This window comes from Buteo buteo, chromosome 4, assembly GCF_964188355.1.
Source record: "Buteo buteo chromosome 4, bButBut1.hap1.1, whole genome shotgun sequence".
Classification (NCBI taxonomy): Eukaryota; Metazoa; Chordata; class Aves; order Accipitriformes; family Accipitridae; genus Buteo; species Buteo buteo.
The window spans coordinates 28,885,095-28,913,025 of NC_134174.1; the positions used below are offsets into that span (position 1 = coordinate 28,885,095).

The window sequence follows — 27,931 nt, forward strand, 5'->3', positions numbered from 1 at the left end:
CCGGCCGCTCCTCCTGCGCAAGCGCGAACTCCGCGGGCGGGGCCGCCGCTCGGCCGCCCGCCTCCCTCCCTCCTCGGCCTCGTGGTGAGGGGCGGTGACGCAGCGGCGGCGCGGCGTGACGTCAGCGCGGAGCTCGGCGGGGCGAAAGAGCCCGGGGGCGGCGGCGGTTTAGCGGGGTCGGGGTCGGGGTCGGGGACGGGGGTCCTGGTCCTCGAAGGAGGCTCGGAGGGAGGTTGCGGTCGGAGCTCACCGCCCTCGGGCTGTGAAGAGGCTGAGCGAGAAGCTGACGACGGCAGAGAAACGCAGGAGGATGACCGCGAAGTGTGACGAACGGTGGCGTGATGCTTTCGTCCTCCCGGTGCGCCTGGAGGACGGCGCCGGAGGAGAGCAGAGCTGGGTGCGGGAGGGTGCCGTTAGCTCAGGCGGTCGCTCCTGCGGCTGTACGTATTCTGGCTTGGGAACGAGTCAGCGCAAAAAAAATACAGCGGCTTTAAAACATACCACCGTTGTGTTACATCACTATTCTAAAATCGAGAATGAAAAAACCTGAGTATGCTCTGGGGCGAATCGCTGTGTTTGCTGAGAAGAGGTCTTCGTGACGGAGTATTTCTCCTTCCTTGCGGAGCGGTTAAGAGAGTTGGCTGCGTCTCGCTATTCCTTATACGTGATCTTCGGAGATCTGCAGAAGCCTCTGCTTGATCTCTGAGGGCACGAAAAGAATGAGATCAGCGAGCGGGAAGGAACTGGATCCGCCAGGGAGAAGCAGGAACAAACTGTTCTTCATACTCCAATTACCCGTCATTAACTTCTGACCCAAGGGAACTCCTTTTCCGAGGGTAACCCAGCCGGGGTTGCGGCAGCAGTGTCCGCACCAGTCCGGCCACTGGCCCTCCTGGTTCAGGGCGAGGGGCAGGCCGGCGGGTCTTTGCTGTACCCCTCCGGCAAAAACAAACGCAGTTTTCTAAATTCTGCCTTCCAGTTACATTCTCGGTGTCAGAGCATACACAAGTTATGTTAAAATGTTTTTTTCACTGAACACACATCTCTAGTGGAGCAACTAAAGATAAGTTTACATGCTAGATGCGTTTTTTTAGCTTTTTTTCCTAGGATTTTAGTTAGTACTGGGAGGAAAATTCATTGCAATTTATGTAAGTGGACTGGGTTGGGAATCCAAATGCAGATTCCTTATTTAGCAGCCTCTCTATAGTACTGCAATCCACCTTTATGTAGGTCAGGAAGTAAAAAAGGCCAGGCAGGACCAGGCATACGTCACAGCAAGTGATTTCTCAAACGATGGGGAAGAAAGGTGCTGTGTTCGGTGACATTTTGCCCTGTAATGGAAAGCATTTAAAAAAAAAACAAATGGGATGTCTCGGTCCAGCCATTGAACGTTCCTTTGTGTATTTAAGTAGGTAAGATTCTGCAGGACTTCTCAGAATTTGTGTCTGTAAATTTATGGGTAAAGATCCAAACCAGAAATATTAAATTCATACACAGAGAAAATGAGATAGCTGCGTAGCTGACAAAGGCTAAATGATGCAGCACTTTTCAGGGTAGCAAATACACAGGTTTGTTGTTTAAAGGAGAGATGGGAGTGATTTGCCTTTTTCCATTCTGCGTGTAAGAATGGAAGGTTAGCTGTAGCTGTTACAGATAGCATAGCAAATGGAGGAAAACATTTCATTCATTATCTTCTAAACTTCCTTTTCCCCTTATTTGTGAGAGCACCAGAGCAGCAACTGCGAATAATTACCCTGTGAAGTGGATTTTAAATACTGTCATGCATTGTGCAATGTGTCCTCTGACCAGCATGTGGGGATATGTCCATGTACTTGAAGAGAACATTATATGTCCAGTACAATTTTTACATGGAAAAGTATTTTGGTATAACTGGCCTAATGCATTAAATAAGAAATATACAAAGCATGGAACAACATACGATGTTGCACAAATCTCAACTTCCTTCTGTATCAGACATAGCTATTTCATTTAAAAGAATTATTTTAGTCCTAAAATCAGATTACTGTGAGTTAAATAATTCAAATATGTCTTCAAATAAAGTATAAGCCATATGTTTATTCCACTTACTACCTATTTTAGCAAATTTTCTTTCCTGTGCCAGAGAAGCCACATCCTGCCTGTCTTAATGCCTTGAGAAAGCCCCTTCCTTCATGGGGCTAAAGATACGCAGGCAGCGGGGGGAAGGGAGTACCTACTCTGGTGCCACATCGCTGCTTGGACTCCCTGCCGCTCAGTACAACCAGTTCTGCATCCGCTGGCATTAAATCTGCCAAAATGTAGTTCTGTAGTTGCAGTGGTCAAGAGAACTGTGGGTGAGCATGCTTTGCACCTCAAAATTCCCAGTGTCCATTCTAGTACTTGCAAAAAACCCCAGTATTTTGCAACGATGTGAAATCCAGTGAAAACAAGAAATGTAAATCTGGTTAACTTCAGGGAAAGGATTTATTCCTTCTAAGTACCTTACCACACAGGGTTTTCTATTACAATTGCACAGTCTTCTTGTTGATGGCCGTAACAAGCAGGAAACTATTTTCAGTTGCCCTGCCATTATTAAAATAGCAATGCTTGGCTACTGCCTGGTGATTGCTGTCAGCACAATTGTGTTTTTTAAATTGTACCCCAGTTAATCACCCATTCAGATAATACAGAAATGAAAAAAAATCATATATAGTGTTAACTAACGTATACTTTATGCTTTATTACAGGAAAACACCCTTCAGTGTGAAGACACGTGTTTTTGAGGGCTACAGTGTTAGGGCACAAAACTTTCTGTATAGCTAATAACAGAGATGGACTCTGCTCTCTGCCTCCATTTTCTCCTGGCAATAGTCAGTACATACTTTATAAACATGAATTCCTCATTTCAAACCCCTTTGTTTTAGACTTTGATGCGTCACAGACTATGGAAAATAGAAATGGGTGTCCAGAACAGCTGATAACATGAAATTAGAGATGTCAGCATTTTGCTGTGAGAAATTACTAACCTTTGTGTGAAGCCTTTGTGTAGAATATTCTTGATTAAGACAAAGGAAAGGCTTTAGAATGCAAATAGCCATACAAACAAGGTACAGTTAGACCCTTTTATGCCATTTCAGTTTCACATTTTATCCTTCTATTCTTCACAGTATCAATATTTGGATGATAGTAATTAATGGAAGTGCCTATGTAGACAGGCAGACATAACTCACCCATACACATAGAGTACATGTTTTATATGCTCTGCTACTTCACAGCTGAGCATGTTTTAGTTCTCTGTCTGCCCACCCTGCTCACTGTAATGATTCTGGTCAGCTCAAATGCAAATGTGCATACCATTAAGACCAATTATTTATTAACTGATGGCGACACGGTGGAAAAAAAAGAACAGTTTTTCACCTGTTTGTGAAGGGAAATCACTATATAAATACTATAATCGACATTATTGCAACTTCTGTGTCTAACTCGGGGCACCTAATTAAGGGAACTGTTTAAGGATTAGCCGAGGAGTCGTACCTTCAAATAACATAAGCAAAACCAAAAACCTGCAACACCCCATTCCCCTCATCCTTTCAGGCCACAAAATACAGCTGAAATAGCCAAAAGAATGCTATTCATGGGATGACAGATGTAAAAAAAATGGAAAAGCAGTGAAGGACAAGGATGAACCCTGGACGGGAAGACTATAATGAAGGAAACAAGCCGACGTTTGCATTAGCTATGAAGCTTTTGTGCTCACAGACTCCTGCATGGATCCAATATCCCCAAGCCCACACAACTTTCAGCTGGCACTCAGAGTGACTACCCCATATCCTGGCAGTATGGCAGAAGCCACACGAGTGCCCAGGCACCTGCAGGTTGGGCTAAAGATGCTGAACATTTTCGAGCATCCTACACAGGGGGTTGGGAGCGTAGCCCCTTCCTGCATGTGGCACATTCTCTTCCTATTGCAGTCATGTTTCACACTATTACATGAATTTTTTCTGTTATAAATAGATCAGCAGGCCAGGTGCTAACTGAACGCCGGGAAATTCCCATGTAATCTTTTGGGGTTTTTGGCTTAAGTGTTGGATGCTGAGAAACCAGCTCCCATGTCATTAAACTGGGCTTTTGGTCAGGCCAAAACCGATCTTTGATTTTTAAGGTGCAATCCTGCAGGAACACACAATCAATAATTGAGCCAGTTGTGCCCTGCGGAGACCAATTTGAGAACACGCTGAACCTCAGCTTATAAAATAGCAGCTCCAAGTGGTGCCACATGCTGCTGATTCTGACATGACACTGTGTCTTTCCATGGCAGGATGATGAAGCACCCTAAAATTAGCCTTCTTACTATTTCGTAAAGAGCAGACAGAAAGGTAGCAGCTTGCACTGAGGAGAACAAAGAGGCACAGGAGAAGACCAGAACTGAGGCTCACACACAGGCTGGTCACAACACTTCATGGTGAGCACTCTTGGCTTCTTTGCAAATTTACCTGTTGGATTGTTTAGTGTCCTTTCTTATTCCAAGCACAGGGTGACCTGATTGTGAAAGAAGAAAGGTGCTCGTGTAAACAGAAGCGGGGTGGAGGGATCTGTTCTCTCAGGGGGCTTGGGAGACAGCAGAGGGGAAAACTCACTGTGAAAATGACATGGATGGTCTCTTTACTTACAGGTGTGGTGGGAGCTGGCATCTAATTCACACAATTAAGTTTGTTGTTACTGGAATAGAACTGGGAATGGAAGTAAAAATTGTGCTGGTATGGAAACCAGAAATACCATGATAAAGCCCCCCCTCTGTTGAGCCAGACTGAATTTTCCCTGATACTCAGCTCCCTCTCCACCCCATTTCTTGGGTGATAAAGTCCTTGGCTTTACAAGGAGTAAGATTTGAGAGAAAAAAACTTCCAGGCAGTAGGAAGATAGGCATGGATGTGTCTGGGTATGGGAACAGAAATAGTGAAGGAAAAGGTCCTAGACCAGAAAAACGCTTGCAGATGAGGAGGAAAAAGAAACTGTAAGGAAACACTTGAATATCAGAGGGTATAATAGGCATGACATGAAATGGATGTTAGGGCTGATTGCTTGGAGAGAAGATGACACAGCATGCATCTCTAGGAAGCAGAGGACTCTGGCATCAGCAGGTGTAGCAGCCTGTGGCCCTGTGCCTAAACTATTGTCAGGACATGCTGTTTTCTCTGTTCCTATGGTGGGACTCTGCGAAGAATAGCTGGGAAGAAAATAACTCTGAGGCATAAACTGTGACCAGTATGTTCGAACTACATCCAGCTGTTTCTGCTATTAGTTAACACTCAGAAATATGGGACTATTTTCCAACAAAGATATTTCTGTTTAGTAAAGATGATTGGACAGTACTCTGCAGCTTTTGTGATTTAATTCAGGATAAGACTCATGATTTCACATGTATCACTGAAACCCAGAGGGGCATGATACTGTGGGATCTATTTTGGTGCAGTTAGCAACTGATAGATATTTGGTATAGCATGGACTGAAATGTGGTGTCAAAGTGGTAATGAATCTGTGCCATTTGTATCAACTACAGTACAGGACATCTCTGTTCAAAAAGTGGATTAAATATTCACAGTGGACGAAGACTCCTAGACAGATGGAAAATTAGATTTCTCTTGCAGAGGTTGCTAAGGAGCTCCACAGAAATTGCATGTGAGCAGTCAGAGCTTGGAGTCCTTGGAGGACCGTAACTCTGAATTTCCTATGATCTAAGTCTCAACCTTAGCATTAGAATTAAAGATTTTGAAAAAAAATAAAATTTGGAGACAAAAGAAAAGTGAGCTGTATGAGATAAGCAATAAAATCCTCATAACTGTGTGAAAAATGGAATCACTGCTGCTACCTACACACAATTTGTATGTAGAGAAACCTATTGACTCCTCATGTTCCCAGAGAACTCCTATGCCAATACTTACTAAGCTCCCATTTAGGAAAGAAAAATTGCCACAAACTTGTAATCTTTTGTTTCTGTTTACTGACACTGGAGTGCAAAATGCGGGCAATCTTACTGTTGATTTTTTAATATGAGTGACTTAGAGGCTCCTATTTCTCTCCAGAAAATCTTGGGACAATGTTTTGGGGATAATGTTTCTTTGTTTATTTGGTCTACCAGCATACAAGAAACTGTTTCAATTTAGAACTTTGGGCTTGTAAAGGGGAGGCCAAAGCAACTATATATCATTTGGAAGCAGAAACAGTAGAGCAGCCATGTGTGCCAAACCTCCATTGCATTTAGCTGGCTTTTTTTTTTCTTGGATAGGGAGGGAGGTAGCAGTGATTCATCATTTATGTCTGATTGATGAAGGCTTTCTTGTCATTAATGTCAGCAAGCCACTAGGACACCACTAAATATGATCACTGATCCCAATCAGAAACGATCATTGGGGGGGTACTAGATAGTCCCCACTTAACACATATATATTTACTTTCACAAAAGAAGAATACAGGGCTATTTCCAGCTTCTGGGCAGGGTTCTAGAGCAGCAAAATTACTCTTAAACATACATAGACATAAATCTGAGAGTAGTCGTAGGGCTTGGATCCCTCGAGATTCAAGAGAAATTGTTCCTGACACTGTCTCAGAAAAAGACACAGCATTTCCACAGCATCCAACTGAGACATAGCAGCTTCTGTTCACCCCATGACCCCGTGGAAACATCCAAACCCAGACAGATTAGCAGGAGGAAGGTCAGCTTGAAACTCCAATTTCATCAGAAAACACTTCCACAACATTTTTTAGTCAGTAGACTTGTAAAAAAATATTGTGCCTAATGTGATAAAACTTTTGCAAATACAAACAATTCAATACAACAACATTGTATGCTTATAAGCTTGTAGCAAACTCAGCCAGGCAAAATGGCTCTTGAACAGACAGTATAAATACTACAAATTAAATTCCTTTGAGTATAACTTTTTTTTTAATAAAATGTAAGAAAATAATGCTTATTTGGCCTTATGGCCAAGTGGTTATTTGTAATAAACAGCATTAGGATTAAAAATCACTTTTCCTGAGAAGCAAATGACATGTGATCTTTATAATTTTTCTTGACCTCTGGTTCAAGTTTGAGCCTCTAAATAGCTCATCACCATTATAAACCAATTTGTGTTATCTTCTGAGTTTATAATAACCATAAGCATTAAAATAGTCTGTTCATAACTATAATAATCCCTACTGGATTCCCTGCAGAATTATAATAGACATGAACCTAGGAGTGTTTCGTTTATAACCATTACAAATAGTAAAAATTTCCAGTGACTTGTATCAGCAAAGATCCCTTAAGAATCTAGTATTTGGGATTACAGTGTGCACATTTTCAAGTAAAATTTATGAAAATTGTTATCTTTTGGCTAAGATTTAGTTTAGAATAGTTAATAGCAATACATACAATTTTAAAGTCTTCACTTTAAAAGTTTCTACACCATTAGTTTTACAGCTAATTTTGACAGGATACAGAACTCACTATTTGCCCAAGTAACAACAAAACAGATACTGTTATTATATTAATTTTCCTTACGTTTTCTAGCAAAACCACAGCAACTCAAAAGAAATACCATTTGACAAGTAGAATTAAAATGTTTTTTAAAATATAATTTAGATCTACATATTTTGAAGTGAGATTTAAAAGCTCAAGAATTACCAAATAAATTTATGTTTACAGCTATATTTCAGGAAACTTATACATTTTTAAATATTTCAGAAATTAAAGATTCAAATACCATGCTTACCTCTGCTATAATTTCTTTGGACGTATAGTGATCAACATAAAAAGAATAAAACAGGAAACTAGTAATATATTCATTGCCACATATTTTCTGACGTAAACACCTGGCTGCATCAAATCCTGCATCTCAGGCTCTAGACTAGAGAGATCTTCACATTTCTGCAAAAGAACCAAAGGTTTTCTTTTGCACCACATAAATAGAGAACAAGTATTTCGGGATTAGGAAGCATACATTATGTGAAGAGTTTCTTCCCTAATTTTTTCAAAACCAGGGAAGGAAACAATACTGCTTGGAGACTGTTATCCCTCCTTAATAGTTTCAATAATACAATCAAAAGGAGCTCACAGGAGCGCAGAGAAAGAAGCTATATCTGCGACGTGGAGACTGGTTTTAGAGGCCTCATTCTTGGGAATCAAATTATTCATTGGTTCTTGGATTTTAAACTTCATTATCTTGACTAAAGCTGGGAAAACCCTGGAATTTCTTCCCATTGAGTTCTTTCTCTTGGCCCTCCCTGGCCAATAAGTCAAAGCTGTCATTTTCTCTGCTTTCCCTTCCTCTAGGTCAAACTCTCAGATGGGCAAATTGTTTCTCAATCGAAGTCAGTGGAACTAATGCCAATCTAAACTAGCTGAGTCTTGATGGGTTTATATCACAGCTCAAAACCTCACAACTGAGTATGTCAAGTATGAAAAAATACATGTTTATACTCCTTTCATGCAGTGCAGTCAGCAAACTGAAATGCATTTCACATAAACTCTATCCATCACAGCATGATACCAGCAGTTCTGGTTCCCCTTCCTGCTCCAGCCCCCACTTAAACTTCTCTGTTCACTCAAACACCTTAAATCCTATTCAACAGCTCAATGCACAACAAAACAAATCCACCCTATACAGGTGGAAGAGTTTTCATATATGATACCCATAGGTTATAAACATTAAGGTTGAGACTTTCTAAACTATGTCTCTTCAAAATATGTATTTCAATTTTCAAAAAATGGTGAGTAAAGATTTAGGTGTCTGCCTCTAGTCGCTCAAATGTCAAAATCGTGGCTAGTATGAAGTCATATAAATACCCCAAATGAGAATATACAACTGGTGATCTACAGTTAATCCCTTAGCTTTTCAACAAATAGGCAAGAAAATCAAAAGTATATCTTTTTAAGTATTTAATGAAAACACAGGCTTGGTCTTCATATTCTGTCTTTGAATCTCCAAACTAGTAAATATTTCTTCATAAAAGAGATGTTCTCTTGATTTGCTGTGTTGTCCTGATTTAACATTAAGCATTAAAGCTTAAGGAGCATTATGTCTAAATTTAAGAGCATTATGTCTAAAACTTAGTTCAAATATAGAGTTTCCACAGCCCGAGACCACAAATTAAGCATGTCAAAAAGGTTTTGTTGTGCTTTAAAAGGCCTTTACTAATCAGATTAAATGAAAAATACTTACCATAATATTTGCATTTTCTTTCTAAGTGTCACAGTTCAGAGTCTTCCAATATCCTTCCTTTTCTAAAGGAAAAACAAGGGAGATGTTTAAAAAAGCATTTTCAAAGGCACCCTAGGCAGAAAGAAAATTCCTTTTTATAACTCGAGTGATAGCACATGGCATTACTATATGTCACTGATGTACCAGTTGGTCTAAACTTGGCTTGTAATATGCATGGTTTGTTCAGATCAGAATATATTTTAAATCCTGTGATGTGTCTTTTGACTCCTTCCATTGAGTAAATTAATATTTTGACTGTTTGGAAATTAGATGGTTCTGGAGACTGACAATTGCATAAGCAGAACCACTGGCTTAAATGTGGCCTGGGAAAGTAGTCATAAACATTTTTGATTACTAGGTGATTTATTGGTAATTAACTGGAGGTCTTATTTAGTTTCCTATTAGAAAAGGTATATCCTCCTCTCTCTTTCTTCCTCTCTCTTTCTCTGTCTTATATACTTGTGAAAAAGTCATGTTTTGTGTAGTTAACAATTTGCTTGGCTAGTCAGAATGGCCAGTACCTCCTGCTATTGTTGCTCTGAGGTAATTTTCCAGGTCATGATCCTTACTTTGGTAAGTGAGCTTACATTATCTGAATATCACTTGTTCTTTAGCTAGACAGAGTGATTCTGATAATGCTGGTGTTTAATAAGCTTGTACTATCAAATTACTTCAATTCTCATCTCTGTCCCTTCTGAAAGTTTGCTTGTGTTTTGACAAAAACCCCTCTTATTTTAATATTAATTCTATCAGTAAAGTTGCATCCTAAACCCCCAGGTTTTCTGAAGCTTCATCAGTATCTATAGATACAATTTTTGCAGTGCATCTTCATATACATTTTTACAAATTACATTATAATGCAAGTCAGTTTAATATTACAATGAAAAAGACAACATTTAAAGTGGGAAGGTGACTCAGTGGCCTGAGGGAAGGCGTTCCAGACAGATGAGGCAGCGTAAGGCAAAGAGTGCCAGAGTCGTCGGGAGGGGCTGGTAAACTGATCTCGAGTGTGCAGAATAAGGTGACACACTAAAGTGCTGGTAAAACAGTAACTATTTCTCAAATCAGTCACCTACTGAGATTCAGAGTTTGGGAACAATATCCTAATTATGTTTTCATTACAAAATGGCACTGTTTTAATACAAAGAAGGACATTTTTAAAAGCCATAGTACTTCTGCAGAAGTTGGTTTTTTCCCTTGTCTGTACAATCAGAGAGCTGGGCAGCGTAAATGCTTTCTGAACGCTATGCACAAGGAGTCAAATAAGAGCAGGTAGCACTCATTCTCCTAGCTATAACCAGACAACATGATTCCCCTAACCCCACAGGCCATTACTGCATTTTATTTGTTGGCACAAACGCTGCCATGCTTTTCTGCTGCCCCCATGTGTCGAGATGATAGTTTCCATGTAAGTATGGATATAATCTCTCTTCCCCAGCTGTGGCCCTTCAGACTGACCATTTCTGAGTTCATCCTGTTGAACCACTATAATATACTATACAGTCTCTCCCTTCCACGGAGTTTGCTTCTGTCATATTTTAGCGAACTGTTATCGAACTATGCTCTCCTGCTACCTAATCTATGCATGTCAAGTTCTCATCTTTAGTTAGTTCCTCTAGTCACCTCACTGAACAGTCATGTTGCTGTCCTCCAAACTGTTTAACCCAGGCCTATCTAGCTGAGGTGATCCAATGACCACAAGTTCAGAGATGAGCTGACTGCCCTGCACACTGCTGATAAACCACTGAAACTCTCTTCTGAGTGTGGTTGGAAAGCAAGAGGTCTCAAGAAATTACTTTAAAAATGCAGACTATCCATTAATGCCCTCTCCTTATTCTCTTGTAGCAACAATCCTTTAAGACATTCTAATTAGGGGTGTATCTTATGAAGCATAATTTTGGCAACTAAGTTATTGAATGTTTCATCCTATTAAACACCTGACAAGAGCTGATATTCTCTACAGTTCTAGTTGTCTATAACAGGCACAAAAGCCTCTGATGCTCAAAACACCAGCCATTCATTCTGGTTTTGGTTACTCTAAAATCCTAAAGGTCCTGATCTGCACTACCATTAGGCTGAGCTGCCTCAGGGTCCTGCCAGCTGCCTGGCTCTTTGTGTTTGATTTGCTGTAGGCCTCAGGGCCTCTAATGTAAAACAAAGAAATATGCTGGAAAGCCACTATACCTAATTAGAAAAAAGATACTGAAGATACCTATGTTTTATATAAATGGTATATATGTTCTTAGTTCAGGCAGAAGGCAAGAACCTCTGAGTATATTTTCCTCATTAGCGTGCAACTCGCATTAATCAGGTTTCCACAGATAACAGCCACACTTATTTTGTTCCTTTACGTTAAAAGCACTTACAGATGGACTCTCAGTGAAGTCTCTCAGTTCTTTAAGGATTTTGGAATTTCTTTGTAAGTAGCCTGGATGACATTCTGCTCTCTGTTCTATATGTGCAATGCCATTTAAGTGATAAGAATAAGGACTACACTGTAAATCTCTGTTTGACGAATGTGTAATTGGAAATAAGAGACTCTGTGGTTACAAAATACGCCTCACTAGGCTGACTCTTAATCCACTTTTAAAAATACAGTCCATAATGTGTTGTTGTGTTAATCTCAACCCCACGTCAAAAGCATTCATGTATATGACCCTGTCTCTGGACAGCAGTAAGCGGTTAACAAAGGCAGACAGTGTAGATGTCAGGTCTGCTTAATATCAGAAATAGCTACCATGAGAAAAAAAAAATTAACTTTTATTACAATACAAATAAAAGGAGAAAAAGTTTGAATATTCAAAATATAAAGTATATAATATGGCTTTCACTTTAGTAATGCTCCTGTATTTCTTTTTCCTTTAGATTTAGGTAACAAGATACCACCACTTTTGTACCATTCCCTCATACGCTCTGTTTAGTTGGTATTAATCATGGCTATAAACATCCTTTTTAGATGTTTTGGAGATGCATGTTCTGAAGAAAAGGTAAAGAAGCCAATTGAAATGGATAGATCTGTAGCTGCTAGGGTCTAATCCTATTTTATCTGAAGAACAAATTAGACAAGCCACGAAAAAGGGGAGAGCAAAACCCAGAAAAGAACAGCAAAAGTGCAAACATGGTGTTTGGCCTAGTGCCCTCTCTTACATATAGTCTGAGGAAAACAAGTCCATCGTTGTTATCAGCTACAGCAAGATCTGGCAAACTGCTACCAGCATCAGACTGAGTCAGTGCCAACTGGTGCTTTCTTAGTTGGAGACCTGAAAAAAACATAGCAAAATTAGTCTTGTCTCCTAAGCTGGGTTCTTCTTAAAAACAAGAGAAGGAAAGACATGAAAGACAAAAAATAAAGTGAGGAAATAAAAGAAGACAGGGAAGGAGAGGGCCATAGTAGGAATGCAAATCTCACATATCACAGAGTGTCCCAAATTAGGTGAAGACAGTAGAACTGGCATTATCAGATCCCCATTTATGGTCTCTTTTGGACTAGTCATGCCTCGCAATCAGGATAGTGAAATCCTATAGTGTCAGAATGGATCGTGTAGTCTCTGATGATGCTGGGAGTAGTAACCCTGACTGTAAATCTCACACCTTTCAGTCAAGCTGGTTTTTTGGCATCAATGTCAAATCAAACTTCCTCCTGCTTCACTTGCCCAAAGAAAGTCATGAATGGAACAACATATCCCCTTGATATTTTGTTCAGTAATCAAACCCAGTTTCTGGGTTATTAATTTTAATCCATTGATTTCTGATGTTATGTTTCTGTTGATTACCAGACATAGTCTCCACCAAGTAATTGGATTTTATAGATAGGAGTCCTCATTAGTATTATCTCCATTTTTCCTGTATTTGATTTTTTAATGATTTTTAAAACCAATCTTATATAAGAGGTTGCATCAAACTTTTGCTTCTTTGGGCAACTGCCAGTCTCTATATATCAATATTTGCTGTGTGCTCTACAAATCCTTGAAGTCTAGTAGTGCTGACCCCAGAAAGAAGGCTGATGTGAGCCAAACCCTGCACCCAGAGATAGTGGTAACTTCAAGGAGATCCTACTCAACCATGTAAGCACTTCCAGGTAGAGCTCATGCACTTTATTTTTGAGGAAACAATCCACTTTAAAATTTGAATACTGGCAAATTAAAGAACCCAGCTGCTTCTACAATGTTGTTTAGATATCCCGACTTAAAAAAAAGAATTTCCCTTACAAAAGAAATAATGTAGGAGGACCTAATAAAATACTGACTACACAGGGAACAGAAAAATGGTTGTGAACAGACACTTTTTGCTAACTCTTTTGTGTTACAGGCATCTTTGCAAGTTGACCAAGTTCCTTGAAAGGCTAATATTATACAAGATAGTATTGTACAATGGATAATACTGCACAACAAAAAAAAGATCATCATTTAAAGTAAGGACACAGTGTCCTCCATGTTTTTTAGGCAGGGAATCCACCTTAAAGAATCTGACACTTTTACAATTGAGTAGAAATTTTTTACAAAAAAGGGAGTCTACAAATCCCCTTTTTACAATTGCCACCCATAACACCAATGATTTCATGTTCTGGGGGTTATCTCTGTGTTTTATAGAAACCTTTATAACATTTTTCAGCTGTACCATTTCTACTGCAACAAAGTAAAATACTGGTATATTTTTACCTGTTGATTCATTTTGAAAAGCAAATAGATGGAACATTAGATGAAACTGGATGAGGATAGCACAAGAGATTGTGGCTCTGTGTGGATGACTGGAAGACTGTGGTTACAACTAACTTTTTGGAGAAGTCCGACTCCTCTCCTATTGATGTTAGTGACAGAATAACCACTGATTTCATTGGAAACAGCATCAGGCCCTATAAATTACTAGTACATTTTACCTAAATAATTAATGAGACTGAAAAATTGTGTAGTAACACTCAGGCAATCCTCACATAAGCGCTGCCCTGTTAAATGATAAAGCCTGTTTGGGGCTGGGTGAAAAAGGAATAGGCACTAAAGGAATGTTACAACATTATTATTTGTGCCTTCTACAGAAAAGAGCTACCATTTCTTTCATCCTTCCAATACGTCTCCACTTCTGAAATTAGAATCTGCGTTAGAAACACACAATACCTAGCAGGCTCATGCTAAGAGATGCACTGCATAATGATATGAATAGAAAATATCCAACTCTTATTATCTTACACAAGGTTTGCAAATCACTATTGAACTAGCTTTACCAGAAACATCCAGAAAATTGCTATTAACACTTTTCTTACCAAAAGAATAATGGCCTTAAGATAATTCATTAAAGTCTATAATCTAAAAGATAAATAGGGCTTGCCACTGCTGTTCAAATTACTGGACCTTTAAATGTAATACCTCAATCAGCAACTAGTCACTGATGCTTCAGGAAAAGACATCATTGCTGTTGTCCAAAGCTGCACAGGTAGGGAGCAATTCAGTGCCCTTGGAATAAGCTAGTATAACTAGGCTAGTATAACAAAAGACAAAGTGGGTATTTTATGAGTCAACATTCATATTTGACCAGCAAAACGGTTACAGGTCTGCTAAGCCTCCCTCCTGAAGTTACTCCTTCAGCCCATTGGAGAAAACTTGTCTAACACACTATTTCATACTCCACATTAGAAAGAAATGAGTTCAGTCTTGGGATGAGCAAGACCAGTGGTTGGTGGGATGCAAACCAAAAGTGGGTAGTAACCCTGTGCTCCACTGGGCTCCAGAGAGATCTGCAAAATCACTACCTCACTACCTCACTAGAACTTGACTGCAAAGAGCCTTAAGGAGGCTTTCAAAGAAATGGAACATTTAGTATTTTGGGTCCAGAATTTTCAATGGGAATTTAAAAAAATCACTATCTAAACCCCTATCAGAAATCTAGGACCAGTTACAAAGACAATATTAATATTTCTGACAGTAATTCAGAATTGCATTACAATCACAGGCAAAAACCTGGTCTTGTAGAAAAACTTGTTTAGACATGGTGAGATTTTTTCTTCCTTTTCCAGTTTTCCCTATCTCTCCATGTTTTCTGTTTGTGAGGTAGCTGTATAAACACCATCTTCCTGCTCTGTATAATTGAAGGTCACATGCGGTAGTCACAAGAACACAATGATTATTGCTGCTATTGCACATATTTATGCGCAAGAACAGAGTCTGCTGTTGTATTGTATATTGGGTATTTCCCCATCATCGCTCAGAAAAAATCCAGTAAAACTGGTATGCAAAAGGTGGTTTTGATGTTTTTTTCTCAAAACTTTTTCTTATATATGGAAATTGAAGATACAAGTGTAAATATTAGTATGATATCACTGTTTCTTTTGAATGTCTTTTCTTTTATAGACTGGGCTTTAAGAAAGTCCATGGAAACTTGTAATTATGTCTTGTAGGCAGTATTTGATTTTCAAAAGCAGGTACTGTGTTCCTCTAAATCAAGAGCAAATTTCTATTGTATTGTATAGCACCGTCATCAGCTTAATGGCACATACACTTTAGTGAACCCATTTGTGACAGCATGGTAAGAAGTTATTATGACATATCTGATACCAGCTTTTCTTGCTATCAGTTGGAGCCCTTTGGACGACAGCCCCTTTGTCAGTCTCGGAGAGACAGTGGGACATGAGTTTGCTGACAAAAAACCCACTGATTTGTCATTTCTACCATTTGTGTATCAGGATCTTCATTCATACATTCCCAACTGTAATTCTCAGAATATGCAGACCTTCTACACAATAATACATAGTCTAGTTGTACTTAGGTGTCCTTTTAGAGCAAGGAAATTGCCCACTGTTGCTTGAATGACAGTCTACCTGCCTTTTGCAATGTAGAAGGAGTGCTAGACCATCATTTTCTTTTTTTGTTTGGTAATTTTTTGCCAATGTGATATATAGAATATATCAAGTCTGTCTGGATCTGCCTCAGCGCTCTTGCCTGTCCCTTGCAGAGGCAGACATGGCAACAGCAATCTGTATTTGCCCATCAGCCAACACTTTTAGCACAGAATCACGATCTGTGACATGCACATCATTGCCCATATCTTTAATCATACTGCAAACTCCTTTTATTGGTTTAAAAATTGAGCCAAGAGATTGATGAGCTGTAAAGCAGAAAATTCTTTCTCCTCAAGACACTGGTGGTACTTTCTAACACCCCAGAATAAACACACTGAGCACTGTTATGTTCTTCTGAAATAATGACAGAACAAAGGCAAGAGGGCATGAATGAGCTTTCATTACCAGAGACATTGCCATGGGAGGAAGTATCACAAGCTACTCTTGTAGGCAAAGACACCCAAATATATCCAGATCCTTTCAGATGATAGATGCTTATCTGAAACATAAGACAGGCTGTGAGGACCAGCAGCAGTTCTGGTTATACAGGGGAGGGAACACTCTTTTCATGCTGGCAGGGATTGCTGACAGTGACAGATCAGCTCCTGAAGGAAGCATAATTGGGGCACGCTCTGTGACTTGTGCTTCTTAGGTCCCTTTGTGACTTCAGCATCTTTTTCTGATTCTGCACATGTTTCTTGACTGTTGTGTCCACAGTACACAATTAAATCATTGATAAATTTACATTTTCTCTAAAAATTCAGATCAAGTTATAATGGTTGAATGAGTTAGAAAGCATCACCTGAGCTACAGTACCATTTTACATACTTGCCCTTAAAGAGTAACAGCAGAAACTCTCACTACTTTGATCTCCCCAGCTGCTGTGTGTAAACCAACTGGAGCTGATCTGAAAGGGGCTTGGTCTAGTGCAGTTGAGCTTAATTAAAATCAGAGTCACTTCACAAACCAGCTGTTAAAACATGTTGCCAGCAAGTTTGTCTTTGTGCAGCTGATGCCCTCTTTCCTGTGAGTTGCACTGCTAATGTTCAGCTTGGTGCAGGTTTTTTTCCTTTCTCGGACTGCCTGGGGCTCAGTCTGGCTCCATGTGTATTGCCACTCAGCTGGCTCCCAGTCTTCTAGTCCTGCCTCCATCCCCTCTCTGCTCCCAGCCTAACTAAACCTCAGCAGCAGTCAGTTTTATGCCTTTTATTCTAAGGTGGTATTCCTGCTCAGAATACAATTTTGAGGTTTGTCCAGCTGTTTTTCATCACTAGCTTCTGTGATAAGTATCTAACTAATCAGGATGCCCTGTAACATATATGTCCCAAAGCTTACAGCCAACTTGCAGCTGTCAGCACTATTTCCAGCACAAACCTCTAAAGCTGAAATAAACTTTTATACATATGTAATTGTGAGCTTGAGGTAGCTTGAATTGCAGAATTTCTTATTCCAAACCAATTAGGCAAATATACGCTATATGCTGGGTATACGATACTGACCTATATGTACTGTGGGCTTAATTGTAACCTTGAAATCACTGCAACTATGGCAAGCCTATGCCCTAGAGAAGTGCTCATCTGCCTCAGCTACTCTGGGATAGTAAGCTAAGCTCTGCTTCTTCTCTGAGCTGTTTAAAAAAAAAAGGGTGGTAGATCAATGTTGTAAAGGATAATGACTTCTTCAGATCTTCAGGTGCCTTTTCTTTTTTATGTTCTAAGGCTCTAAAACTCTCCAATACTGTACTTTAGATGGATTATTCCAGCCTCAGCCATATTCACAGGCTTACTGTCAGGCTGGACAATATGTGTGGTATTCAGGGATGCCTTCAAATGACCCCCAAAAGACAGTATGACTCCTCATATAATTTTGGGCAGTCCACACAGATGTCTAGTAATTGTTCTCTACCAAATAATGTGTAACCCATCTCATTTCTCAATTAATGGTGCAGCACATGCCATTAATAGGATTGTATTAATTTCATCCTAATATCTAGAAAATCAAGAATTTTCCATTTATGATAAATCCTGAAGGTTTACAATTACGGTCTGATTATCCTACTGTGGAATAACAGCAAACCAGCTACGTCCAAAGTTCCATTTTAAGACTCATTCTTTTTGCTTGTAAAGGTACTTTGGGCTTTGACAGACAAGATCTGAAGAGAATTAGCACTCACAATTTATTCTAGGACACTATGCCTTATGCTAGAGAGGCAGATGTTCCCTTCTGCTAGCCAGCAAAGGCAAAAGGACATAAAGCTGGAGGTCATGATATCCTGAAGTGGTTTATTAGTGCTTTGCAGTCAAAAGCCTCAACTCACTGTCTTCTAAAAAAGTAGACAGAGGAACAACAGTATTTTCATGGATTTATGCTGTTATTTGCAAACCAGTGAATCTGAAATTCTCTGATGTTGCTCTACCAAGATGACAGCTCTGCAAGACCCAGCATGTTTACTGTGTATGCTCTAACTTCTTGTGATTCCTGGAAGTTTTGTCCTTGTACCACCTGCTGTTACAATGGTCTGTCTCTTTGCCACAGTAACGGCTCATAACTTTTATGGTTTCTCAATGCTGTACTTTCTGTATAACCCTTAGCTCATTTGTTGAACAGATTATTCAGTGATTTTGCAATTCTAGCATCTTATACAAAACTCTCTCTTACAGTGGGAAATTTTTGGATGTTGTTTTGGATCAGATTGAATAGTCACATTGGATTTCTTAACTTTGCATACCATGCACAAGCAGTTCACAGCTCAGCAAGACTCCATGCACATTTTATAATAATTGCATCTCAGCAGAAGTCCACATAGATTTACAGTTATTTTACTGGACACATCAGACTTTATTTTCAGGCTTCAGGCTTTGTAGCCTACAAATCTACAGATACTGTAACGTCCAAGCCACAGTAGCATGTGGGACAGTATCAACATGCAGTTCCTGTATGGCTCACACCTCCTGTTATGGACATTATAAAGAATACATTAGATCTCTGTTCCAGATATAAAGTCACATTAGACATCACCCAACCCCTAAAATGCCTAACCTGTCTGCAAAAGTGCCTAACCTGTCCCCAGAAGAAGGGCTGACTTCACTATACAACTTTTCCATATCACTGAAGAAGCCACACCACAAACTAATGCTCACAATCTATTCTCAAAATGGTATTTCACAAAAAGAGAGAGAAAAAAAAGGAAACTACCTCCAATGCATCAGGAAATTTTTCATAAAAGAATTGCCTATACCTCTGATTCTTCATATTGTTATGCCCCCAAAAACGTCTCTCTGAAGAACTACATCCCACAGAAGAACTTCTTTTCTAGCAAAGGCGCTCACTCGATAACATTTTGAGAGAACTGGGAGAAGGTCAAAACCCAAGCTAATTACATCATTAGCTGTGGAAAGGGCTATATATCAGTTCTCCATAATAAATGCGTAACATTTTAGTAATCTTTTAAAATCAGAATTGTGACGAGCATTTTTAATAAAATAATATACCAACAATCAAGCAGTATTTTTGGCAAGATAAACTGTTTAGAATTACAGATTATTTTCTGTTGCTGTTGTATAGGATGAGTAGCAAAGAAAATCTAGTCTCTACATTTTCCAAGTGATGTGGTAGGATTTAGTCATTTGAGGTTTTAACCAGTAGCTCAGTTTTACAAAGTGAAATTCTATATAATACCAGGGTTTCTCTGTGTACTGCTTAAAATATTTTGAAATATTCTACCTATGTTTATATCTCAGTTTTATTTACAGGTAAGTTTCACTCGCCTCTTTTAATTACTTTTCCCCCAACAGTTTATTTCTGTGCATTCAATAACAAGTTTAGAAGTTCTAGTGTTTTGAGGATTTGTAGTTACAGGCCATCCTTAAGGATTTCTGCATTGTTGCACTGTGTTTATTAAATCGAACACTTCAAAGAAGTCAGGAATATTTTACTATTAAATCACACGCGTTTGCTGAGTTTGCCTTTGGAGTTGCAAAACTTTTACATTGTTACCGGCTGATGGGTTTCCCAGTGACTGTAATCTTCGAGTTCTGATCAAAACATAAAGACAATAGCAATAACTAGTAATTTTAAAAGGCTGAAGTCTAAACCGGCTGACAAGAGTAATACAATGCCACTTGGATGAATCGGCAAAACCCGCATAAGCATCTATAGGGGACGTTACATGAGTGAGGAGAAGGCACTCGGTGCCCATAGGTGCTGTCAGAGCAGTGGATTCCCTGTCCAATGAGGTGGAATGCTCCGTGGGCACATGGTTTACGCTGCTCAAAATAACTTGGGACCTGCAAACTGACAAATGCTATTGCTCCGGTGGTGACAGGTTGTCCAGCTCCTTACAGCCATCCTCATAATAACGAAGGTTAACTTCCTTCACTGTATGGACTCCTAGCTGTTTCTGTTCCTGAGGACTTGAAGAATTCCCTCGCTTCCTTAACTTTAATCTCACACTTCTGGATAATTGTCATCGCTACTAACTGCCAGGGTTGGGCAGCAACATCTGGAGGAATTAAAAAAGGTAATCCCTCAACTTTAGATCGGTCTACATTTTGATTTTGCAGCACAGGTGCAGAAGGGTTTGATGAGTATGTATATTTGAATGCTAATTTTTGCTGGTAAGACATATACAGGGAACAAATAATTTTTAAACTGACTGACTTAAATTATGCTGAGGCATATGTATTGCAGTGAAAGAGAAACAATGTTCCGCAGTATTATAAAGGGCTTGAACAGCATTGGTGGGGTTCTCAAAATCCCTCGGAGCCAGTCTGACTCCTCCAAAGAGTCAACAGAAGATTGTAACGACCTGAAAAGTTCCTTGCCGGGACTGTACTCTTCCCAGTTATTTTCCCTCCACATTCTGAAATATTTACATTCTAGTATTCAGCCTTAAACCAAGATGCCATAATTTGGATTTCCTTCTTAAGCAAAATCAAACCTAATTTAACGTGACCCCATAGTTAAATACTTTCTATTTATTTATTTATTTATTTTGTCATGTAAAATGACCCCACTGGCTATATTTAGTGCTGGGAGATCTGCTCTCTGGATTAATGTACACAACAGCTGCAGAAACAGTCCTGCTAGAAGGGCATAGCTCTCACCCTTGAGCTCTCACTATCTCCCTCTCTCTCTCTCTCTCAGAAAAGTATTTGACTGTCAGTAGCAAATGTTTGGCCCAATATATTGCAACATTAAGCAGTAATCAGAAGCCCATCTTAAGTTTTACAAAATATGTCAACAATTGACAAGAGAACAGAGTAGCTCTTGAGTTTACGTCAATAGAACATTATACAAATGACACTAAAGACGCTAATTATTAGTAGTTTTGTTTCGGTCATGAGGTTTATGTTTGTGAAGACGCTCTCGACTTTAAGAGTGGAAACAAAATCAGCAAATGTTAATGGAACAATTTCATAAACTTCAACTCTGCTCTTTTCCCTCTCCTACATCTCCTGAAGGTTCCTAAGGTCAGGATTTCTTTCTTTTTGTCTTTCTTTTTTTCTTTCAGAAACAGCTAACAAAAGTAAACAGCAGTAGGAAGTGTGTTAGTTCCTGTAGCTGAGCAGAATGATATTTACATATCAGAAATTATTTATAGTCAGTTCAGGAGTTAGATAGTTTTTGTATTTGACAGACTGTCAAAGACAAAGGAGAACTGTGTGCTCTGTGCTGGTTTGCTATTCCTGTGCATTCTTAGAGATTTTACAGCAGGTCTTGCTGTGGTACTGAAGGAATGTTTCTTATCAACAGCTGCTGAGAATTAGCAGTCTAGGTATATTTGCACATAAATATAACATTAAGATGGTTTGTTAAAAACTTACACAATACCATAACAGCAATTGGACAATGCAATTTAAATTGTAATCTAAATCACTGGCAGGGAAAAAAAAAAATCACTTTTCTGTTTAAAACTTAACTGGTTTAGTACTTGTTTTCATAAACAGTAATATCCTACAGGGACAGGCAAATTAATTCTGTCTAATATAAATCTCATTTAAATATTGTAGTGAAAATATGATTCACATGTGAAGGCTTTTATGTTACAATGTTCTTAGGGAAGACTGATGAAAAAGCATAAAAAAGACAGAACAGCAGACAAAAAGAAACAAATACAGTGAGAGTGTGAAAAAAGAAAGGCACAACTGAAAAACCTTGGGGGAAAAAATGCAAGCCAAATTTCTTTTGTGTCTAATTTAAGGCTTGAGTTCCCTTTTTCACTAGGAACCAGTATTTGTATGAAAACTGGATCTCATTTTAAAAACAAAACAGTGCATAGATTTGAAATTACCAGACAAAAAGATGTGCAAATGCCATGTAGTTTGCATACCCCTGCTTTGCAGGGCTTTTCTTTGTCCAGCTTGTGCTTGTTCAGTCTGGCAACACAAGCAGTTGGTTGTCCAGTCTTCAGATACACGTATACGATTCCCTTAACATTGGTGCTGCTTACATGCACGGACAGAATAGGGACTTTTGCTCAGTGTTTTAAGTTGTTCAAATTCTCATTACAGTACCTTATGCAGTGCTGTAATCTGCCAGTCTAGACTGAGCCCATGCAATACATAAATAACTTTTTAACACTGAGAGCTAAGCTGTAGCTTCAGCCCCAAACTAAAACTTTACAGTAGTCCTCAACCGTGTGCATTTGCAGATTTCTGCACTGCTCATGCATATTGCTAGCAGGAATAATAGAAATGACCTAGTTTAAATCATTTGGGTCACAGTCCATGAAAGTGGATTTGCAGTTTTAGCCATGAAAGACTTGCAGAGATGTCTGCCTGGTTTTGGACCAGGATAAATGAATATAGTTGCCTGTTAGTTATATTTACCGTTGAGGGCCTTTGTATGTAGATTCAGTACCAAACTGTGGACCTCTGCTGTATGTTTTTGGGCCTTTCATATAAACTCTTTCTCATATTGGCAGTCCTTGAAGGAAACTGGACTATATACATTACTTGAGCCAATAAGAACTTGTCCTACATTAGGAGCACTTGAAGTACTACACTCAAAGCTTGTCCTGACATCTGAGGCCTGGCCTTCACAGGGCAATAGGAGAGGAGGATGGAGAAGCATCCCAGGCAGGCCTCAAATACAGCTGTCACCTGCTTTCCTTTTTGACCTTCTAATTTAAAAATCAGATTAAATTTATTTCAATTTCAGTTTGACTTTGTATGGAGTTTTTGTAAAAGATACTGTTTAGCTTGCAGTTCAAGGAGATTCACTGAGGAGGCAAAGAGAACCTGAGACACGGGTAAGAAAGGGTCTTAGTTCTCATTTTGAGAAGTACTAAGGGACAATATCAATTACAAAAAAATAAAGACTTTTTGTGATCAGAGTAAAAAGAAAAAAGGTCTTTTCATTATATGATGGTATGAAGGAAATGTTGAAACAGTTAAAGAGCTCTGAATGTGCTTTTTCCTTGAAGAAGAGCTGAATATTTTATGCTGCTTAGGGTGCCCACTGCTGTAACACGGAGGTCACAGGCCAGGGCATGAATCCAAGAGCACACAGGCCTCTTGCAGTGTCTTCTGCAGAATGACTTAGAGAGAGGATTTATCCCATTCCATTTCTGAGATGATGAATCCCAACTTTTCTTTTTCTTTTGTGGGCTGTGTGATTGTGCTGTCAGCAGGAAAGGGAACAGACATTAGGGATGAAATACAGTGGTAATGAAGAACACATTTCACCTCTCACATTTCTAGTGCCAGCAGTACAAATATCACTGTTTGCTTGCAAAATAGGTGCTCTTAAGGCTCATTAAAGTTTCTTAAAGCAAAAGAGGTGCTTTTAAGGCTTTAACATTTCTACAATTTGAGTCACATTCACATGCCTGTGGGTGAAATGGTGAACACCTCCAGACAAGAGGAAAAGAGCTGTGTTAGAGGAGACCAACATCACAACAAAAAGCAGTCTAGATAGATCCTCTGCTACAGAAATCTAGACTCTTAAATATTCCCAGCTTCAAGTCACTTGCTTGTGGTTTGAGGTTATTTACCTGATGTTCATAAAATATTCACATGTTAAATTATATCTCTGTAAATTCAAATTATTTATTACTTCAGCATAATATTTTTAACTAAATATAGATTATATATAACTGTATATAGATCAGTCAATTCTATATTCCCTTTCTAATGAAAATCCAGATAGCAATTCCAGTTTAAAAAGAACGTAGAAGTAGTTTTACCAGTTAAGGCCTCAATCCACTATCACAAGTATTTCAAAAGATTGTTCAACTCCCAAGCCGTTAAAAATTTATTAAAAATAATGAAATTTCCCCCAAATTCCAAATATTGGATGTTCTATATTTACCTTTTTTTCCCTTCTTACTTCCCTTTTCCTTCCCTTTCTTCCCTTCTTTTCTCTTTTCCCCCTTCCTTTTAGAAGGGAACTTTCTTTTATAGGTAACACTTCTCAAGATTTAAGATTCAAGTTTGTATAGAAAAACTTTGCATTTTACCTGGAAACTGCTTAAAAAATTTAACTGTGTGGCATTTACAAATAGAGGGGCTACGAGGTGTGAGTTAGTAATTCTGTTTAAAGCTACAAGTAAATCCTGGGCAATTTAAGTGAAGTTGCTTGCTCCAGGTCTATCCTGCAATGTATCTAAGGGCAGAAGCTGGACTATTGGAGGTTTTATTTACAGAAGAGGGCCTGATTCTACTTCTTTTTCTGAACAGAAGCACTAGTAGCTGTACATCAGTTATAACAGCATTTAAAAAATCCCTTCAACAGCAGACATTTGCATTAAAGAGCAGCAGTATGTGAAGATACTTAAACCACCACCACCACCAGTCTCTTCACTATTTACAAAATTACGTAACAGTGAGCAAGAAACAGCTACCAGCCTCTTTTAGACTTACAATCAAGCAAGAGTTTTAAGGTCTGGAATTTATAAAATGGATCAGAGATGGAAGAAAATGCAACATATACTTAGAACATTAAAAAGATTATGTTGAAAAAGATACATAAAGAAGTAGTAGGATGTTTCCTAAACATGGACATAACCTTTAGCCTACTTGTTCTTAGAAGGATTTTGTTTCCATCAGAAGTTGTTACACTCCTGAGCTTGGAGGCTCTCTATTTTCCGTTATTTAATTACATTACTTGGAAATGGGAGTTTAGTTATCTGACTTTCTTGGTTCATTACAAGGAAAGGAATTCAAAGCTACTAATGTGTCTAAAACAGAAAAGTAAACCACCTTCTTGTACATAGCTTTCTAAATACAATTATTAAAAATATCTTACACTCACTCACACCCCCAAACACACACAAGACCGCTAACCTTAGTCCTCTGCTCCAGCCTAACCTTTCCCATGTCTGGAGTCTCAAAGTCTGTCTTGCAGCAGCTACAGCTTGTCAACAGGCAGTAATGGAAACGGTGACAATGGCAACTGCTAAGTGAGAATTCCTGCGAGCACGTAAGAATGTGATTGTGATCATTAAATGTCTGCAAGACAGATCACTTGTGTCACCTCTTAGCTTGTTTTTCATAGCTGTAATCATACAACTGAAACACCCGTATAACTGTTAGTGTTCAACACTGTATGGGTAAATGCCATTTATGTGCAATTAAATTAATTGGAAAAGGATATAGCCTCTAATATCTGCTAAACTTTCCAGTTTCCAAACAGAGGTGCTGGGCATACAGGTCCAGAGCTTTGCTGTGTAAAGGCCACAAAGGTGCCACTATGCAGAGAAAGAAGCAGCAGTTTGCTCGCTGTTCTGATACTGAGGTTTCATACAAAAGCAGTCTCAATTAAAGTAACGGTAGCTTGAAAAGCTATACAGGAACAACATGTACTGACTAAAATTACTCATTTTTAACTATAACTGAAGGCCAAAGATGTTCAAATGCTTTTTGCATCAAATCTGTTATTTGCAGATAACCTCTTTATTATGACACAGGGAAGGGGTGTTTGAAAAAAACACCTTTAGGGCATCAAGCATTCAAAGCTGTCTCTCACCAAATAAAACAGAGGATCTGCACTTAGATGTATCTATCTGGGATTCCCTTCAGCTTTGCTGAGATTTCACTACTGCTGTTTTCTTAGGAAAAGCTCAGGTTCTTTCAGTGATGATTCAGCAATGAGTCTAACAAGCCTCAAACAAGAGGAAATGAAAGCATTCGGTGTCACACTGCACAAGCTTCCTGCGGTGTGATTTTTCTCCCTTCCATGTAAGGATTTTCAGGTCAAGCCACTGCCAAAACAAACTGTGAAAACTAAGTCTATCTTTGTGAATATTTTATTCTAAAGATCACTTGCCTAATAAGAGAACATTGCCATAAGCAGAGGCTCTTGGAAACTCACAAAGCTTGTGCAATTAGTTGGCTAGTGGAAACTGAATTATTAGACTGAAGAAGTTCATACAGTCAGTTTTATTCATGATATCCTCTGATGCCTCTCAAGATAATAGGTGCCCGAGGTCACTGCTGTTAGTGTCCCAAGAAAACAAAAAATGTTGCCCTCAATGCACTTGTTTGGTGCTGTAGGTAAGGAACCAGTCAACAGTAGAGAACTGCTGACTGCTGGAGTCAGTCATCCCATTTTCAATCCTAAATAACACCAGTTTAGAGCTATTATTTGTAACTGGCTTTGCAATTTCTCCCCTTGATACTGGTTCATTGTAAGACAAATTTTTCCAGTCTGCAAAATTATTGGTGCTTTCATTGACACCACAGATTGCTGTCTACTGTGTACTAGAGTTTGTCCTTACTGCTTACTCAACAGAGTTATGTGCAGAGTTATCTGCACTTATCTGCTTGACAGAGATACCTGTAATTACTGTATACATTTTACTAGCTCCGTGATATGGCAGCAGTGTGCCGTGCACTGCCACTCAGTGCCAGCGTTCTGTGCTGCTGCATACTGGGGGACCATGGGATGGTTTCTGTGCAGCCACAAAGACACTTCTGTTCCAAAGTCCCTAGCAGGAAAAATTAAAGGAAGGCTCAAGGCATATCAAGGCCAATTCCACATCTCAGTCTAAACAATCCAGAAAGTCAGGCAAAGAGAAAGACTGAATTCAAGACCAGATCTTAATTTTGGAGCTTAGATTTCAATTTTGGCTATAGAAAGGCTAAATTATTATTAATCATCATTAATCAAACCTGTAATAGCATAGTTGTTCCTCTGGTGATATCTTTTTGCTCACTAGAAAGATGGTTTAATAGGTATCTTAGAAAATATATTCAATTCAGCCTTACTGCTATCTAGCCCAGAGACCTTGTCAGGCTGTATGCTTGGTCTCATTTGAACAAAAGCTGTTGCGCCCTGACTGTGAAATCTGAATGGCTCAACCTACCCAGTGTTTCCCTCAATCATCAGCCTTCTGTAGTCCTTGGAGACTACAATTCCTTGTAAAAAAAAAAAAAAGAAACTGGACATCTCTCAAGGCATAAGCAAGGCATAACTAATAATTGTAGCTGGATTGTCTGGTAGCCTCACAGCAACATTTCTTGAAACTCAACATTTTCCATTTAATTATAAATATCACATAATTCAAAATGTCTTAAAACTTCAGTAGCTAAGCACTGCCTCAAAGTGCTATATTTGACTAGTACCCAACTTCTTCCTTACTAAAAATAGAATAAAAAGTTATCTCCTACACAAGCTGAAAATAGAAAAAAGTTAGACATAATATTTTGAAACCTGGATGAGCTCTAAAAAAAAGTGACAGCTCTCTAAGGATTAAGAATTGGGCATCAGATTAATTCTCATCAATATCTTGCTTCCCAACACCAGAAGGAGCACTCTGCTCTGATGGCCAGGAGGAAGGAAGTTGTTCCAGCTCCTTTGCTGGGGAACTGTTTGTTTTCTCCCATTCACATCTGCTCAACTGCTCTCAGAAGGGCAGAGACACGGTTGAACCAGCAATTTG

The 27,931-nt window shown here is 39.0% G+C and overlaps 1 protein-coding gene across 3 annotated transcripts in view; it reads left to right on the plus strand.

Annotated features, from left to right (window-relative positions):
• Positions 1-4,343: 4,343 nt before the first annotated feature.
• Positions 4,344-27,931, plus strand: part of MYPN (myopalladin) — a 79,083-nt gene continuing 55,495 nt past the window's right edge. Inside the window, exon 1 of one of the 3 annotated variants that reach the window (XM_075025311.1) lies at positions 4,344-4,441. The gene's annotated coding sequence lies outside the window, so the exon portion shown is untranslated. Of the gene's footprint in view, positions 4,442-20,201; positions 20,567-21,316; positions 21,519-27,931 lie in introns of those variants that run through there. The other 2 variants (XM_075025310.1, XM_075025312.1) reach the window with 2 other exon arrangements.